The 310-nt window shown below is 44.5% G+C and overlaps 1 protein-coding gene across 1 annotated transcript in view; it reads left to right on the top strand.

The window, feature by feature from the left end:
- ENAM (enamelin) overlaps window positions 1-310 on the top strand; it is a 21,527-nt gene that overhangs the window by 13,111 nt on the left and 8,106 nt on the right. The gene's annotated exons all lie outside the window — the stretch shown is intronic.

Genomic DNA, 310 nt, shown 5'->3' with positions numbered 1-310 from the left:
TCACTGCAACCTCCACCTTCTGGGTTCAAGCAATTCAATTCTCATACCTCAGCCTCCCGAGTAGCTGAGATTACAGGTATGTGCCATCACGCCTGGCTAATTTTTGTATTTTTGTAAAGATGGGATTTCACCATGTTGACCAGACTGGTATCTGAGGTGATCCAGCCACCTCAGCCTCCCAAAGTGCTGGGATTACAGGCATGAGCCACCGCACCTGGCAGAGATTATTCTTAAAATAACATTGAAGATGACTGTGTCAGTAATGGTATAAGGCGCTTGTTCATAAAATAACATTGAAGATGACTGTGTC

The sequence above is a fragment of the Mandrillus leucophaeus genome, unplaced genomic scaffold (genome assembly GCF_000951045.1).
Source record: "Mandrillus leucophaeus isolate KB7577 unplaced genomic scaffold, Mleu.le_1.0 Scaffold559, whole genome shotgun sequence".
Classification (NCBI taxonomy): domain Eukaryota; kingdom Metazoa; phylum Chordata; class Mammalia; order Primates; family Cercopithecidae; genus Mandrillus; species Mandrillus leucophaeus.
This window is presented reverse-complemented; position numbering and strand designations above follow the sequence as displayed.